This window comes from Tiliqua scincoides, chromosome 3 (genome assembly GCF_035046505.1).
Source record: "Tiliqua scincoides isolate rTilSci1 chromosome 3, rTilSci1.hap2, whole genome shotgun sequence".
NCBI classification, from domain to species: Eukaryota; Metazoa; Chordata; class Lepidosauria; order Squamata; family Scincidae; genus Tiliqua; species Tiliqua scincoides.
The window spans coordinates 151,838,512-151,856,680 of record NC_089823.1 but is presented as its reverse complement, the minus strand read 5'-3'; positions in this window follow the sequence as shown (position 1 = coordinate 151,856,680).

Below are 18,169 nucleotides of genomic sequence, written 5' to 3'. Positions count from 1 at the left end.
AACACACAGGTTTACTTAATCAAGAAATTAGGATGCTTGGAACACTTGGGAATCTTATTTTAAAGTTATCTCAAGGTGATATCTTACCCCTTGGAGAATAAAGAAGATAATGGGAACTGCTAAAGACTGCTGTTCAGAAGGAAGTGGACCAGAAGGGTATGTCCAGCTGTTGTGCGGATACCCACAAAAGTATATTTAGGTATTCTGGGCAGATACTCTGAGGGGGATCCAAATGATGATAGAGTATAATCTGCCAAAAGTCTTCTAATGTACAAGCATTGCATCTGTAGGGATGCTGTTTTGGAACCCCCCTCCAAGGGCGCCTCTGGATTGCACCCTAAGTTTCCACTACTCTCCTCACAAGGAAACCGAGCTCCTCTAAGAACTGCTCCACGTTTAAGGCCACTGAAGCCACTGGAATTGCACCTGAGTTGATGTTGCCCCAGTAGTGTCCATTCAAATTACTAACTGTACTGACTGCATCTTGTGTCGTGCATGTTTTATACATCGTGAAAATTGGCCAAATTTTTGTAGTGTATTAAACAGATATCAATATTTGTATGCAATCTGCTATAGCACCATTCTGTGGGAAATGAGTCATTTTCCATATGACATTTTCCCCCACCCCCAATTATGAATAGATTTCTGTTGTGCTGAATGGTATGGAAGGGGACCGGCCGTTCCAGGCTTTGTGTCACTTCATAACCTTGGTTTTATTAGCCCCAGTTGCTGTAATTCCGAGAAATCTTAAAGAGAGGCTTTGATTTTCAGTGCCTGCTTTCCTTTTAGAATTAAAACGCCTTTCATCATTTCGAAAGCAATCTGGCAGAATGAAATCAAAAAGGAGAAGGCAGGCTTAGAGCAATTAGCATGAATGATTGAAATACAGGGATCCACTTGAGTTTCTTTTCCAATTTATTTCCATATGGGAAAGAACCATGTTCCAATATAAAATGTGATAATAAAAGCTTAGCATTCTCCTGCAAGATTAAACAGGCCAGTTTGTAACCTCCTGAGACTTATTTGGAAAAAAAATGTCCAGATGGGCATGGAGTGGAAATTTCAGCGTGGGAGAGTTCTTAGATGTCTCATCCAACTTTGTATGGGCTACTCAGGCTTGGAGCATGGTTGCTGCCAAGAAGTCCGCTTGACAGCCTCTTTACAAGCCTCGCTATTCTCCCATAGTAGAGAACCCATCCAACTTCTTCCAGGTGGAAATATGTTGTTTTCTGTCTGAAACAGTAATGTTAAGAGTACTGGCTGCAGTTAATAAAGCAATGAATATAAGAATGAGCTCTTTATATATCCATTTCACTGGACATTCAAGTCCCAATATCTCTTTCTGTAGCTGCCAAACATGTTTGGTCTTAGCCTACCATCTCTCTTCTGAAGCTACCTCAGAGGGTTCTTGTGAGGCTAAAAATGATCTGTGTAGTGGAAGGACAAGATTAAATGGTTGACCAAGGAGCCTCAAGAACCTGTGATGACAAGCTATGATGAATGCACTTTTTTTCCTCTCTAGTTTTTGCATGTTATCTCTCAGTTTTGGACACCCAGATGCTCTTATGCTGGCTCAGCAACATAAAAGCTGCTGGGACATGACCCTCAGTTTGAAAATGCCATTACAAGGCAGCCACATGCTAGTTGTGGATTGGGGTCCTTCCTCATTTCTGGAGATGTCAAGTCTTCTACTGAGATTGGGAGGAACCTACTGCCAAACTTGTCTGTCTAGGACGGTAAAGAGGTGGGATGAGATGACCAGATGGGTTCCATTCTTCCCATCAGGCAACACTGTGATATCATCAAACCTAATTATTTATATTCAAGCTCAGGAATGTTCCTGTGTGTTTCTGCCAGGTCTGCTGTGAAATCTAGTGCTGGCTTGTGGAAGACACACAATCTAGTGCTGGTTTGTGAAAAGCTATTTTTCAGGATCTGGACTTGGGTAAAATCAGACAAAACTAAAGTCAGACACGCCCCTTAAGTTTAACCCAGACTTATCCGAGGGTCATAGAAAATTCCATGATTTTGGCTCAAAACCTGCCCTCAACTTATCTGTGTGATGGACTTATACTCCAGTAACTATGGTAGTCAAGCTTTTTCTTTGTGCCCATTCCGCCGAGTTCAGGTATTTTACATCAGCCTGGCATTTGTACTTCAGGCATTTATACTTTTTTACCTCCCCATTTCCGGTTTTGTTTAGTTCCATTTCCTTTTGTGTTTTTAATAGTAATACTCTTTGCTTGCTTGGTCCATGTTCACGGATAATGCAGTGGGTTGTCACATCTGATCGTTCATGGGTGCTTCTGTCACAGGTTCCATCCTGTCCTGCGAGGGGGAATTTTCCCAAATAGCCACCCTCTACCTTGTCTCTTCCTTAGCCTGGGCTATGGTGGCAGTGGATAGAACTACCAATTTCCCTCCCAGTTCAGCTGCTGACTCCATAAGAAGGGAAAGTGGAGAGCAGGAAGGGAAGTGTGAGCAGTAACTACTTGGCACTACTCCTTTCAGTCAGCACATCCTACTTGTCTACCCCTGCAGATAAGTCTGTAGTAATGGAAGGAAAGGTCATATGCCATTGCTTCTTTCCAGATAGTTCAGCCCAAGCTAGTAAAAGCATTTGTATGAAAATATGGCCCAACTCCCAGATAATTCTGCAAACCTAAACTGAACCTTTGCTTTCTAAATTTGTTCTTGGGCAACTACAATCAGTGCACCAGAAGGCAGAATGAATTCCCCTTACTCTGAGATGTGCTGCAACCCCAGCCCCATGCATCTAGCCTCCAGGGCAGGCTAGGATTGGGCTGCCCGGTCCAATCCTATCCAACTTTGCAGCACTGATGCAGCTGCAATGCAGCCCCAAGTTAAGGGAACAAATGTTCCCTGAATCAATACTGGAAAGTTGGATAGGATTGGACCCTGAGGTGGGTGAATTAAATAAGGAAATCTTCAAGGTCCTTATTGCAATATACAAATATAATGATGAATATCCAGCATCATCACTTTCATTATTAAATAAGGAGCTGACAAACCACTCACTCACTAATGCCTAGAAGTAGATAAAAAATAAAACAATAACACTACACATAACATAACCAATCAAGGAGCAGGACATGATAGTAAAGCAACCTATACTGATAAACAAAGAACATAGCATCAAATAAAAACAGCGGCAAGAAAAGCAGCAATCCTTGAATGTTTCTTCTCCTGTTTTACTTTATTCCATTTTAATTAATATCCAATCTTTCCCTGTCACAACCATTACTTTTTTTCTCCTTAATAAGTAATATAATTTATTGGCAGTTAGGCTGTTTATTTGCTGTCCCAAAACAAACTACTCTTGGTTTTAAGTACAACACACATCCCAGGAGATTTTTACAAAGAAGTGTAGCTTAAGAAGAAATTCCCCATTCATAAAAGGTTCCCCCCCCCTTTTAAGTACAAGTTCATCAAGCAATAGGTGCTCTATCATCACCTCCACATGATACCAGCATGCACTTGTCTGCCTACAGGGAATAAAGCACTTACATGGGAAAGTTATGGGAGTATGACCAAAAGAGAGCTCATTTTTCCAGGTTTCCACCTTCCCCCCCCCCCAAAAAAAAAGATCCTTGCTTAACTCCTGAATGAGATTACCTGTTTTAGCCAAGAGATTCTTCTTGTTTGCAAGAGTCCTGGGAAGTGTGATTTTTTTTCCCCTTAGCCTCCTGCTGTCTATGGTCGTCTTGCTGGAAAGTGATATCTTTTGCATAACCAGTAGCAGCAGTAATGGAATCCCAAGTCACTCTGCAAATTGTTTTGCAGGCTGTCATAAATATTGATAGGAAATTAAACTGTTGGATATCAAGAGGGACACTATCTCAAATAATAAAAATTAAGCAGATTTTGATCTGAATACCAAAACCAAAAAGGAGAGAGAGAGAGAGAGAGAGAGAGAGAGAGAGAGAGAGAGACCTCACATATATAATAAAGAGCACTTAGGAGGATTAAATCTGAATTATTTTAGACCCTACATTGTTTCACCAGTTATGCTGTTGACTTTTAATGTTTCCCCTGAACAATTAAATGTGAATTCTTCACCATTGCTGCCAAGATGGTGGAATCTCCTGGGAAAGCCTCCTGGCCGGGCTTTATCTCCTCAGGAATTATGCCATCACATGGAGGAGTTTGTCTCTCCTGACAAACAATCCTCAGATCTCCTCGGATCCGCAGTTTTGGGGGAAAAACAGAGTGCCTTTCAAGAGCCTGAGAAAGGCACATCTGCTCAGTACTGGCTGGCCCCTCTCCCCCCCCTTTCCCTTTGAATCAAGCTGAAGGCCCCTGCAGGGAAAGATGTTGAAAGACTTAAGTAAGTGTTATTCCGTTTGTGTATGCATGGCGTGAACTGAGTAATTTGATTGCCTGATTTGGTTCTTTCTTGCTGTGAGAAGAAGAGGAGGGGGGAAATTCCACCCCCCAGCTGCTTATCGATGTGAGGAGAAATTGTAGAAGAGATTTACCAAGCTTGTTATGGTTATCTGAAAATATAATTGCAACTTTATAATTTTGAATTTTGGTAGATTGTAAATTAACTGTCCTTGGATAAAGTTTGTGCATTGGACCGTTTATTGCCTTGGTTTGCTACTATCGTTTGGGAGTGCGGCTGGATGTTTTGACATTCTTGCGGATTGAGGAATGTGGTTGCCAAGGCTACAAGTATAAACACAGTAGATAAGAAACAAAAATAAATCTAAAGAACTGGATAAGTGGAGCAAGGAAGATAATACACTGAGGACATCTAGTGGTCTTAAAGAACATTAACAAAGATGGTGGCTAAAACAGCGAAAGTCCAAAGCTTGCCAGCATTGGAGATGCAACTTGGAAAATTAATACAAAAGGAATCAAAAGGGAAAGACTGGAAACAGACTACGCAAGATAATATGGAAAAACTGTTGGCAATTGTACAGCAACAAATAAACCAATCTGTACAGACCCAAGCCAGCGTGGATGCTTTAACTAAACAATTAGATGAACTGATAAGAAAAGATCAAGATAAAATATCGGAGACAGAAGAAAATCAGCATAACACAGAAACAACGTTAATGGAAATTCAAATGGAGAGTGCAGCTCGAGTGGTGAGGATACAAAATATACCAGAAGAGAAAGGAGAAGATACATCATGAAGGATTGCCAGATTAATATTAGAAGGGATTGATACATCGATAGAGGAGATATTTAAAAAACTGGATCCAGTGAGAGCACTTTTTATCTGAGAAAACACTAATTACCAAGAGAAACTTATGTGAAATTCATCAGAACCTTTTACAGAGATAAATTACTGAAGGCCTCACAGGAAAAGGAATGGATAGTGGATGACTATAAAGTTAAAATTTTGAGATATGTTCCATGGAGAATGAGGAAGAAGAGAAAGAGAAAATAATGAATGTGGTGGAAATGGACAGACTTTCAGAAATTTTGGATCACCAACAAAAACTGACACAAATTGAGCAATGGAAACCTTTTTATGCTTGGTTGAAAATGAAGTTTTAGAAATATATGATAGGGCATTTAGATGATTGTATTATATATATAATTTGATATATGATAGACGAATGATGAATGAAAAATGATATTAAGAAGTAAATTTAGAAGAGGAAATTAAGATATGTAATGATTTATTAGTTTTAGCGATATATTATATGTTTCCTGCACCCTCTTTTGTGTAAGTGTTATGTTTTTTGGTTTTTTGTGTTGTGTGTTTGTTTATATTTGTTTTTGAAAAATATTTTTTTTAAAATTAAAAAACAGCAATTGAATGTGAGTTCCCTCTTCTCTTTTGCTTCTAGCTCAGCACAAAGTTTGACTTCTTTACAACAATTTGATGATACAATGGTTTTGAATCAATACGAAGCAAGGGAATGGCTTGCAGTGCAATCCTATAAACTGCTGCATGGGCACCTCAGCAGAGAAGCTTAAGTACAAGATCCTTCCACCAGTGCAACACTATTGTTCTATCCAGCTCTTGGATCCAATGTTATAGCAGGTATGATTAATCAGCAAGGACACACCACCCTAATTATTTATTTTATTTTTAAAATGTTTATATGTTTTCTTTCTTGCCAGAAGTGATCCAAGTCAGTGAACAAACAAAAGCAAAACAAAAATAAAAATAAACTACTAAACATTAAAAGGCAACTAAAATCAAATCACAATTCAACAAAATAATAATAAGGCACAGCAATATTGTCAAGAGAGTCATATAGCAAGTTAACACACTCTGATCTATGGGTCATTAGTCAATAATTCTCATGTGATAATTCTCATGGACATGACATCACTTCCAGATTAATGACAACACCTACAGTGTGTCCTGACAGATTGTCATTCTAAAAAATGGGTCCAGGTGCTAAAATGTTTGAGAACCACTGCCTTAACTTAAGCTTGTTAATTTTCTGGTGCACTAGGCAGGCTTAGACAACCAATACAGATGTGGTTGTCACACACCAGGCCAACTTATGGAACTAAGTATACTGTACTGGCAACCTTCAGTCTCGAAAGACTATGGTATCGCGCTCTGAACTAAGTATAGCTATGCTAATATCCATGAACCTTACTTGAGAAGAGACAAATATCCTGCTCTGACTGACAGGCTGTTTTCATGAGCAACATCACACAGGAAGCAAAATTTGCTCAGTGACCCCTGACGTAAGTACATGAACCTTAACTCAGAGTATGGTTCTCATTAACCTCTCACAAGAGAATAAAGCTAACTAGCAGAAGAAGGGTTTTTTTTATGGCACCGCACTCATTCTTGAAGGAACTTTATTGAACAAGCTTGAAACTAAGATTGCCTTAGACATGAAAGCCAGGGCACCATTCACGTAAGGCAGAAAGGCAGTCAACATGCAGACTTGTTTGCTCCTCCTCGAAGGATTGCTTGTTAACTGTCTGTCTGCTTTACCTAAATAGTGCAGTTCTGAGGAAGCAAAATTGTTTGTTTATTCAATTTATACCCTACCTTTCTCCCAAAAGGGCACCCAAAGTGACTCAGACTGGACAGGCATACAATTCTGTGTCATTCCATTGAGACTGGAACTGGAAACTCCACTTTTTCATTAAAAAAATAGCCATTGTGGGGCACCCTGGTTGAAACATGTGAGGAAGGAGAGGTTCACTCCCTCCCATACTGTTTTCAGTCTGAAAATCGCCAAAATCGAGGGGGCAGATTTTCAGTTGGAAAACAGCATGTGGGGAAAGAGGGGCAGCCCAATCCTGAGCTGCTGCAGCGCCCAGGCTTGGCGGCTCCACAGAGGGCTCCCGCCAGATCCTGCGCCTCCTGTGCTACTGCAGGAGGCTCCTCGGGAGAACGGGATGTTCGTCCCCTTCCCCCGAGAAAGGGAAGCAGCCCCGCAATGGGGCTACTCTCTTTAGCGGCGACCAAAATAAGTGCATTATTATATATATAATATATTATATATACTATATAAATATTATTAGAAGATGACCAGTAGGCAGATGGATTTCAAGTCTGCCACTTGCCACCGCCATTTCTGGTTCAGATAGCCTTGTGAGCAAATGTCTCTCAAGCCAAATGTAGCAGTAAGAGACTGGAAACTGGAAAAACTAAGGTCCTTGATGAAAAAGATCAGAAGGTTTTAATCTAATTTAGCAAAGTTTCTTTCCCCTTGTAGCATATAATATGTGCAGCTAAATATGTACAGTAGAGTTAAACAAGGGAGGTACAACCCAGAATGCCATCTGATACCACCTCAGATTTGCCAGCTCTATGCTATAAGAAAAAATAGTAGACACCACACTCCTCACACAGTTGCTTCAACTGCAAAAGGACTTCCAGTTTGGTTTAAAGGGACCGTGTGAATGAAGCAGTTTGTTTGTGCAGTCCCCATACATCAGACTGGAAGTTCTGCATTTCCACGTTTAAAGAAACTATGCCAGGAGCAGTAGCATAGCTGGGAGCGGCAAAACGGTAAATACTGCAGACACCAAAATGCGCCCTGTAAGCGGCCCCTCCCACTCACCATCAGAGCCATTCTGGGCAGCAGTTGGTAACAGGAGATGTCATTTGGTTTTGTGAGCGCCTACATGTTGCCATCACAGCCCAGAATGACTTCAGCAGCAAGTGGGAGGGGCCTCTTACACAACATCTTGTGCAGTACTTACCATTTTGGCCTCCCCAGCTTTGCTATTAGACAGGAAAAAGGTACAGTGACAAATGACCAACTTTCTGCTCATTTTTAGCAGGCAGAAAGCAGTTCATTGTGGATTGGATCTGTAGCAGGCTGTAGGGAGGTGGCAACATCAGCAGACTTGGTGTGAAGGGCACCCCAAATCCACTGCCCTCTCACTGCCCCTCAGTTTGTTGCTGATGCAATTCGCACCATCTTGCCTAATAGATGGGCCACCCCTGGAGTTATATATGTATTTGAAGAGGTCATCTGAGAATGCAATACTACAGGGTGTCTCCCAAAAATGTGCATGCATTTTAATGAGCTCTAATTCATACATACATCATTGTAGAAAACCTGCAACACTCGAACATCTAAAGGAAGTAATTGAAGAGATGTGTGGAACCATCCCAGCGCACATGTTGGTGGATGTCTTAAATGATGTGAGTGGTGCATAGGTACCAATGGGTAATATTTCAAGTACTTGGTCTAATTAATTAGTTAATTAATTAACTGGATGAAGCAACTGCTTCTGTGTACACCATATGCACCATATGTGTGAATTATGATGTTTGACACTATAAATTGTGTGTACATTTTTGAGATGCCCTGTATATTACTTTTTTGTTATCCCAAAAGTATCTTGATTTGAACTTCATATGATGTGTTGAAAGAGAAGTAGATTTTTTTCCAAGGCAAGGGAGCAAAACCACCACACCCCTTTCAGCTCTTAATTTTCGTCTCAAGACTCATCTAGTAATTAAGGTCTCCAGAAACATCCTGACCCTGATGAAAAAAATGCATTCTCTTCCTGGAGGAATTCCAAATCCACAAATGATTTGCTAATTTGGTGAATGTCAATCAGGCACTATCCTGTGTTGGGGGATCCTAGAACAGAGATCGCCCAAAAATTTCAGTAATAATCTGAATTCCATTGAGAATAGATGTAATAGAAAAAGAGAGCTCACTTGGGGTGAGCCAAGTCTCATAACTGTAATGACAGACAGGCATTCCAGCAAATTGAATGCTGGGTCAGCTATCAGTCTCGCAATGAATTGCAGTAATGTGTTTTCTGTGAGGCGACTTTTGAAGATGGCCAAGAAACTACACATAGTTCAGAATGATGATAGGTGAATGGACATAGTAGCTACACTGGTTGCCAGTGCATTTCTGGGCCCACTTCAAAGTGTAACTTTGAAGTTTTGGGCCCTACACAATATGGACCTAGCTTACTTTAAGGACAGCCTCTGCCCAGGTGAGCTCGCCAGAGTCCTTCAATCTGCCTTGCAGGCCATACTCTCTGGTCTGCCACTGACACAAGCTTGGCAGTTTAGAACCAGAGACAAGACCTTTTCTGTGGTGACACAATGCCTTTGGAACTTCCTTCCTGAGGAAATCTGCCAGATGACCTCCCTTTTAGGGAGCCTTTAGGTGGGCTTCTTTTTTATTCTGTCAAGCTTTTGAATGATTTTATCCCAGTTTAAACTGGCAATTTTATGTTCTTCTTCATGTTGGTTTAAGGTCATTGCGCTCTCTCGCGCTCTCTCTCTCTCTCTCTCTCTCTCTCCTTTTAACTTTATTATTCGTGGCCTTGGGAGGCTTTAAACCTGAAAGGTAGGATATAAGTACTTTAAATAAATAAATCTCCCCTTCTCCACCTGCCCACCCATATTTCCAGCAAGATGTCCTCCCTTTTCATTTTTAAAGCACCGGATTTTGTCCTCTCACTGTCTTATTAATTTAGAAATGAAACTGTTAAAGTGCAGAATTATTCCAGAGGTTAGGGTGAGGTTTCTTGATGAAATGGTGATGGGCTGGCCCATCACCTCTGTGCATAGCTGTCTTCTACAGCAAACTTTCAGAAATGACTTTTTTTCCCTTCAGAACTTGGCCCAGGCAATGAAAAGGTACACATCTGGACTGAACATAGCACAAGTGCTTCCAGACTGCCTCCCCCTTTAGCAATTGAACATGAGATTGGATCACTCATATATTCCAGGACTTCTGTGCCAAAAAAAAGGTGAATAAGTGGAACAGCGTGTTGGCCTTCTCAGAACAGTTTATGCTTTCCGAAGCTTAGCACTGCCCACTGGCCTCTTTTTATGGCTCATTTCCTGTGACTCAAAATGGCAAATGAAATCCTGCATCCTGCTTGGCGGGCAGTTTCATATTGTCCCACCCTGTCATGCCAACAAATACAAGAGCACTGGACTAATCCTTAAAAGCAGAAAAGGAAGTCACTTCTGCTAGCTTCTCTGCAGTTACAGAATATCATTAAACAAGGACAATATTGTGTTTTTCACCACTCTAATGTCATTTGGTCCTTTGATTACAGATGGCCCTATAATATTGGTCGTATATGTATTGTATAATAGATCACATATCTTGATCTGAGCAATCCAAAATTAACCATACTGGCTCTTGTGTAACAGTGTAATGACTCAGCCCTCATGGTACTAGTCCACACAGAGGCCATTAGACTTCAGCAGATCACTCTTGATTGCAAGAGCTTTCAATCCCTAAAACCAGATACAAGAGAGTTGGACCTGGATTTATGAATGGGAGTTATTTCCAACCCCAAAACATCTGTAACTTTTCAACTGCTTATTTTGAAATTCTATTTTGTTTTGTGCATTCTCACACCTGCACATGACCATCATGCAAACCCATATTGCACCAATCCATACTGTTGAAAATACTTCTTTTCTCTACTTTTAGAAGCACCAGTTCTGATCTCTTCAAGACAAGGTAAAGTTAGACTCCAAACAGGGCCTGACTGTTACATTTCTCTGTTGGCAACTGAGAACATGCAATGAAGGAAAAACAGAGTCAGGACTCCATCAAATAGTCAGCACACAACTCCAGTTGTCCTCTAGGATGTGTCGACAAATCATCACAATCTTTGACGCTCGCTCAATTCAAAAACATTGCAATGTACATATCTATACAATACTTTGTGTTTCGAAACCCCCTTTAACCTCCAAGACAGACTATCAGTTACTTGTACTTTCTCCTTCTGTCCATAGACTGGGTAAAACAGACCTGATTTTATTTGGTAGAATATTGCCTGAATTTAAAGGCTTACCAAGGACAAAGGGTATTAGTAGTTAGCTTTCAGTTGTCATTCGTATTCCTAAAACTCCCTTGTGCTGCTGGGAAGTTGCCTGTTCTGTCATCCACAAGAGGCAGCAACTGGTTAGCCGGTGTCATCTAGTGGTGATAACTGGAAAGCACAAGTTTGCTCATCCTTTGCTTAAACTGACATAAAATTAGGGTCAAACTGGGTGGGAGGTTAAAGGAGATTTTCATTCCTGGTGTTGTTTTTAGTTTAAAAAAATTGTTGCGCAGGGCTAATCTAGACAGAAGCTGCAAATTGTTAAACCAGCAGGTGGGTGGTTGCTGTATAAAGCAAGCTGTGCCATCTATTTGGCACATCTATCCAGATGTGCCAAATAGCGTCTATCCAGAATGTGCCAGATGTGATGTGCCAAATAGTGTCTATCCAGAATCGCAGTGTGGATTCCGAGCCAACAGGTCCACCACTGATATGGTATTCTCCCTTAGACAACTGCAGGAGAAATGCAGGGAACAATGACAGCCACTCTTTATAGCCTTCATAGATCTCACGAAGGCTTTCGACCTGGTAAGCAGAGACGGCCTCTTCGAGATTCTCCCCAAGATCGGATGTCCACCCAGGCTCCTCAGCATCATCGGATCTTTCCACAAGGACATGAAGGGCACTGTTGTCTTTGATGGCTCCACATCAGACCCCTTTGACATTCAAAGCAGAGTGAAGCAGGGCTGTGTTCTTGTGCCAACCTTGTTTGGGATTTTCTTCGCTGTCCTGCTGAAGCAGGCCTTTGGAACTGCAACAGAAGCCATCTATCTCCAGACCAGATCAGACGGAAAGCTCTTCAACCTCTCCAGACTGAGAGCAAAGTCCAAAGTCCAGCTGAAATGTCTGCGTGACTTCCTCTTTGCCGATGATGCAGCTGTCACTACCCACTCTGCCAAAGATCTCCAGCAGCTCATGGATCGTTTTAGCAAGGCCTGCCAAGATTTTGGACTGACGATCAGCCTGAAGAAAACACAGGTCATGGTTCAGGATGTGGACTCACCTCCCTGCATTACAATCTCTGCGCATGAACTGGAGGTTGTCCATGACTTTGTGGGCCTTGGCTCAACGATCTCTGACGCTCTTTCTCTCGATACCGAGCTAAACAAGCGCATCAGTAAAGCAGCTACCACATTTTCCAGACTCACAAAGAGAATCTGGCCCAACAAGAAGCTGACAGAACATACCAAGATCCAGGTCTACAGAGCTTGTGCCCTGAGTACACTTCTGTACTGCAGCGAGTCATGGACTCTTCGCTCACAACAGGAGAGGAAACTGAATGCTTTCCACATGCACTGCCTTTCCTATGCATCCTCGGCATCACCTGGCAGGACAAAGTTCCAAACAACACAGTCCTGGAATGAGCTGGAATCCCTAGCATGTATGCACTGCTGAAACAGAGACGCCTGCATTGGCTCGGTCATGTCGTGAGAATGGGTGATGGCCGGCTCCCAAAGGATCTCCTCTATGGAGAACTTGTTCAAGGAAAGTGCCCTAGAGGTAGACCACAGCTGCAATACAAGGACATCTGCAAGAGGGATCTGAAGGCCTTAGGAGTGGACCTCAACAAGTGGGAAACCCTGGCCTCTGAGCGGCCCGCTTGGAGGCAGGCTGTGCAGCATGGCCTTTCCCAGTTTGAAGAGACACTTGGCCAACAGACTGAGGCAAAGAGGCAAAGAAGGAAGGCCCATAGCCAGGGAGAAAGACCAGGGACAGATTGCACTTGCTCCCAGTGTGGAAGGGATTGTCACTCCCGAATTGGCCTTTTCAGCCACACTAGACGCTGTTCCAGAACCACCATTCAGAGCGCGATACTACAGTCTTTCGAGACTGAAGGTTGCCAACAACAAGCCATCTATTTATTTAATACATGTATACACCACTTTTCCAGAATAAAATCTGCCCAAAACAGCTCATGATAAGAACATAAAAATAAAAAATAAGCAAACAAAATTTTGTTTTGTTCTGCAATTTTATATTAATATCTGCTTAGATCGATTTGGTTCATTGACTCACATGCACTTTTTAAAGTGTACATTTTGATTGCTTTCCATTCTACCATAGAGATATAAAGACTAGAATAAATTTTTATTTCTATAAGATTCTACTGAGCTTGGCTGTGAACCTGGGGCTCTGCTGAAAATGTTTCCAATTGGGCCCCACAGATCCTAAAGCTGGCCCTGCTAATACCATTCTGAAGGACATTTCAGTTTGCCTCCCTGCCTGTCTTTTTGTCTCTAATTGGTTATTGTTGTTTCCTCAGAGGCTATGATGCACTGGCCTTCTTGAGCACAGGCCTTCCTCAGTTAAATGAAAAACACACTCAGGCTTCCCTGTCTCAGCAAGTTTAGCTCTTGCTAAATATGTGGAGTGAAAGGATTTGGTGCCATGGGATTAGCAGAAGTACAACATTAGCAAGGGGATATATCTTCTTAGAGAAAAAGTGCCTGTTCATATTGCAAAAAGTGTTATTCTACCCAATATCCACCAGGTAGCGCACCCACTCAGTGGCCCATATTGGAGCCACCAAGGTCCTGTTACTGGGTCTTTCAATAACACCAGATTGACAACCCACACTGAAATTATCTCCATTTCATAAAGTAATGTGACCCGTCTATGGTTCATTACAGCATCCAGACAGCTCTGAGCTCAGACAAGTCTTTTCTTTTGTCTTGTATTCCCCAAAGGCCCATAGCCAGGGAGACAGACCAGGGACAGACTGCACTTGCTCCCAGTGTGGAAGGGATTGTCACTCGCAAAATGGCCTTTTCAGCCACACTAGATGCTGTGCCAGAACCACCATTCAAAGCGCGATACCATAGTCTCTCAAGACTGAAGGTTGCCAACATGATGATTGATGTATTCCCCAAAATGAGTAATAATGGCATCCATTTAATTATAACAGATATGGTTTCAATGAGAGACTCATTCTGAAAATGGAAAACAGAACTGAAACCAAACATAGGACAAATTTGACAATGTTTCACAATTCAAATTTGACTTATAAATTTTACTTTTGAAAATCAGGTTTGAGAGATAGTTAAAAAAAAAAAGAAGAAGAACACACAAGCTAGACCTGGGTGTGGGCATGTTGGCATTTCAAACTTTTCCCATAACTGACTGTTGAGATGTACCAAAACACTTTCATGACATGTAAACAAAGAAGGTAGCAGGTGTTTCAGCAGAAGCCTTTATGTAGCAACCTGACTTCCCAGGTCTTCATTTGCATTCGGCCTCTTAAATGTCTATTATTGCAATGACTGTAGCAGAGGGAATCTTATAACTGTCATTTGGAAAATCATGTAAATGTTTGAGATTTATTATAGGGATAACAAAAAGTGAGAGGGAAAAAAGAAGTAACAGGGATGGACCAGGTGCAAATAAAGAAAACAAAGAAGTGGGGAAGGGCTGGAAGAGAAAGGAAAAAGAGTTTTAAGTGAGTCTTCTACAATAAGAATAGAAGTAACACTTCACCCAAGTTCAGAGCTGCAGAATTGAAATTTTGGAATTTTGCAACAATTTTAAAATGTTGCTTTTTATATTCATATTCAAGGGGTATGTTTTTTAAAAAACTAGTCTTATAGTGCCTAAAAGATCAACCAATTTATTCCAATATAAACTTTTGCAGATGGTAGACCTCTTCATCACTTGCACATACTGATGATAAGAGGGCTTACCCTGCAATAAATTATGTTAGTTTTTAAGGTGCTACAAGTTTCTTCGTTTTTGCTGCAACAGACTAACCTGACTGCCCCTCTGGAACTTTAAAAAAACTTATTCTTAAATTGTTGTTTTTTTCCTTCAAAAACTCCACAGTCCAAGTTCAGGCAATGCTTTATTTAGGACCAACTAAAAGTAACAAAGTAAAACATAGCAAGTTTTCAAGGTCTACAGAAGTCTTAAGATGGTAAGCAAAAGGTTGCAGGGAAAGGAGAAGCCCCACCATTCTGAAGCCTGTAAAATCTGAAGATGCAGTTTAGGAGCCTTCCGGCAAACCTGGATTAGCCTCTGAAAGATGCTAGACAGTTTCTGTATGCACAGGGCTGCTTAAACAAAGCAAAAACAGCCTGTTCCTGTCCCAGCAATATTCTGGAAATATAATGTTTAGGGATGGATTGAGATCAGTCTCCAGTTGGACTTAGACCTGAATGATCCAGGTTCAAATTCAATGAAGCTTCCTGGGTGACCTTGGGTCAGTCGCTATCTTTTAGCCTCACATACCTCATGGATTGTTGTGAGGACAAAAGGAGAGAAGGAATGATGTTCACTACCCTGTGTTCCTTGGTGGAACGGTGGTATAAGAGTGTGAAAATTAAATAAGACCTCAGATAAAAACAACATTAATTCAGCAATTTATTTGTTTGAATCAGGGAAAATAAGGTCTTGCATCAAATAACCTGGCAACAAAAAGACCTGGCAACATCATGGTAGGTGCAAAGCAAGCCTCCCCAGGGACAGCATTCCACAAATAGGGCTCCATTGCCAAGAAGACTCTCTCCCTAGGTGCAACCTGTCTCAATTCACTCAGTGGCACCACAGGAAGACATCAAAAGATTACTTCAGTGTATGTGCACACTCATGTTGGATATATGATTATATTAATACTAACCTACCACACAGGGTTGCTGTCATGATTACTGAGATAACATATTCAGGTTCACCTTCAGTATCTGCAGGGAATACTGAAGATTCCCTGGACCCCCTTTCCCCACTCCACAGATACTAAACCACTGGTTCTGCAAGGGCTCAGGGGAAAAAAATAGCTTTTGATCACATCCAGTGTCTCACTGAGTGAGCCCCACGGATCACCATAGAGGCCAGAGAATGAACTGCCTGCAGCTGGCAGCAAAAGCAGCAAACCACAAATAATCTCTATGAATAATAAATCTTACAGGATAAATAAATAAATCTTACAGGATGCCCACGTAACCCGTGGTGTGAGCCAACCTGGAACCTCTTGAGGCAAGGGGAGATGTGCTCCTCTCATCTCTGTAGGCTCTTCTGAAACCCACAGAGGCTGTGTGCATCTGCCCATGGCCTCTGCAGGTTTTAGAATGAAGACCGGAATAATTTAAAGGGACTTCCTGTTTGTGCTAAAAACCAGAAGTCACCTTTAAATGAGTCCGGGCTTCATTCTGAAGCCTGCAGAGGGTGTGGGAGATGCTTGTTGCCTCTGTGGGCTTCAGAAGAGCCTCCAGCCTGACTAAAACTCAGTTCCAGCTGAGTTGGGGAAAACCGCAGGTTTTGAATACCCAGTTTTCCTTACCCGTGGGGGTTCTGAAACCCCCATGGATGATGAAGGCTGCCTGTATTACCAATTTAAATGTGTTTTTTGTGTACAGGGGTGGGGAGTTGCATGTGGTCCGTGATGATTCCAAATTTTTCCTTAGTGGTTCACGGTCTCCTAAAGGTTGGGAACCACTGTACTAAGCCCACGGATATTGACAAAAAACCAGAAGTGCCTCTCGGAAGCCTTTGGGAGGCCTTCTTGAGGCATGTGGAGATCACGCGTGGCCTCCCCTTGCCTCAGAACACCATCTGGGCAAGACAGGAAAGCACTTTCACTCACATCCAGGAGGTTCGGTGAGGCCCTTCAGATGTGAGTCAGGACTGTGGTAATTCAAATTCATGGGTCCTGAACCCACAGATAAGGAGGGTCACCCTGTACGTGGCTTGAACACCATAAAGTGGTCTACAAATGCAAAGGGTTACCAAACACCTGTTCTGCTTAGCCAGCCCCTCTTATTTGACTTGGTCCATTAGGGGGCCAAAGTGAAGAAGTAAAGATTAGCAAGAAAAGGAGACATCACTTCCCCAAGAGTGTTTTGCACTGTTTGTTTTTTTTAAATTTCCTGTATCTTCAGGGTGACACCACACTCATTTGAGATTGTGAGATTGGGGGCTCAAAATCCCACAATTTTGGAAAACAGCTGCTCTATGACCTGTGGAAGTGTGCCCCTACCTACCTTGCTTCCTTCTTCCTAGTAGCATTCCCAGAGGGGGGGCACAATGCTAAGTTTGGCAGGCACCTGGATGCATGGGTAGCAAGAGCAAAGCAGAGCTGATGTCTTTGCATTGCTCTCACTACCTGGAATAGCTCTGAAAGCAGGCTGCTTAAATGGCATGTTGAGGTGCCTGCAAATCCAAGTGCTGTACCCCCCTCTGGGAATGCTACTGCTTCCTCCCTCTCGGTCTCCAGGCCTCCCCTTCTGTGAGCTCTACCAGCTACATGGTCCACCATGCCATGCGGTCTCACACAGGGAATAGTTCTAGGATTCCCTGTTCCAGAGTCCAGGACCTGAACCACCAGCGGAATCATGCATGCTTATGTGTACTGCATACAGAAAGTGACATCATAAGCAAACGGCCAGAAATAAACACTTTTTTCTCACATGGAAACTCATTAGCTGTATATGAAAGAAGGAAAAAATGTGCACATCTTGTTCAAATTTTCATATATGAGAGAGCTCAATTGTCATGCTGGGAGAACCCAATTATAATGGGGGCCAGATGAATTCTTTCTGGGCCCGCGGGCCTTATGCTTGACATGCGTGCTCTAAATGGTCTGGGTGTGATGTTTCAGAACCACATTGCTAGGAACTATCATTTTAATTAAGTTGGCAAGTTTATTGTGTTCCAAATATGACTTGTTCAGCATACTATGATTACAGCAACCCCCACCAGAAAGACAAAAACAGTGTTCTTTGTGTCACCTGTGACGACACCCCAAAGGACTCTCACTGACTAGCTTCCCCAAACCAGCACTTTAGGAATCACAAAGCCTTGTTTCATCAATATAGGGGCTGAAGTGTAAACACACACTCATGCAAGCACACACAAACCGGCTGGCTGGAATGACACTTTAAGCCCCATCTCAGCAGAGAGCTGT